The sequence below is a fragment of the Phascolarctos cinereus genome, unplaced genomic scaffold, assembly GCF_003287225.1.
Source record: "Phascolarctos cinereus isolate Bilbo 61053 unplaced genomic scaffold, phaCin_HiC Scaffold_5;HRSCAF=322, whole genome shotgun sequence".
Taxonomy (NCBI): domain Eukaryota; kingdom Metazoa; phylum Chordata; class Mammalia; order Diprotodontia; family Phascolarctidae; genus Phascolarctos; species Phascolarctos cinereus.
The window spans coordinates 425,562,883-425,563,909 of NW_027555958.1; the positions used below are offsets into that span (position 1 = coordinate 425,562,883).

The 1,027-nt window shown below is 39.4% G+C and overlaps 1 pseudogene; it reads right to left on the reverse strand.

Annotated features, from left to right (window-relative positions):
* Window positions 1–207: 207 nt before the first annotated feature.
* Window positions 208–719, reverse strand: LOC110209986 (ras-related protein Rap-1b-like protein; annotated as a pseudogene).
* Between the last annotated feature and the right edge of the window lie 308 nt (window positions 720–1,027).

The window sequence follows — 1,027 nt, forward strand, 5'->3', positions numbered from 1 at the left end:
ATTATAAGTAAAAATATCTCGGGACACTGCAAAGTGACTAGAATGTGTAAACTGATATAGTAGCTTTCATTTACTTCTTAAAGGGTACTGCCACATGAAAGTCCACTTAAGATGTTGGGTAGTTTTGATAAATTTGGAATTCTGCTGGTGCTGTTGAATTGGGCAGTAGTTCTGCAGACCTATCTAGAGCTATAACGTATCCATACATTAAAGCAATGGACATGATGATTTATTTGCCTTCCCGGGTAATGAAGTTTTTCTGTTAATTTGCCTGACTAGGTCATAAAGATCTTACTAACATTTATCTTTGATATAGCAGAAAATTCTGAGAATGCACAATTGTTCCATTGTCTTGCTAGGTTCTGTCCTTGCCTTTTCCTATAACTCTTTCAATTCTTTGCCAAATCATTGGCATTTCGTCAATGTCTTTAACTTGAAGTATCTCTTCTGGAAGATCTTGTAAATTGTTAAATATGGACTGTGCTGTGATGGAGTAGACTAATGCAAAGCCTTGTCCATTTTTCATATACAAGTCTTTCATTGCTATAAATTGTTCCATTCCTGCAGCGTCCAAGATATCAAGCACGCATTTGCTTTCTATGTGAATCTTCTATCATAGGGTCATATTTTTCAACAAATATTCCTTGAACAAGCTATACAGTCAGGACAGATTCTCCAGCACCTCCTGAGTCAAGAACAACTAGCTTTTATCCACGCATAGCGAAAAGTTGTAGTCAACACTTCAGAATTCAGGGTGCTACCACCTAGTCTCCCTGAAGGCCCCATCTCCAGAGCCAGGCTCTCTCTCCCCACAACTCTGGCTCCACTTCCTGACTGCCAAGACTGCCACCTCCCTTCTTCTCTTCCTCCTCCTCTTCTTCCTTTGCCACCACTACTCTGGCTAGTTCCACGCCTAACTCTCAAAGCATATATTTTAGAAAAAGACTACAATAGAAAATGACGTGAATCCAAGGTTGAATAAAAAGAACAAGTAGGCTGGATTTCATTAGGGAAATTCTCTGGGACT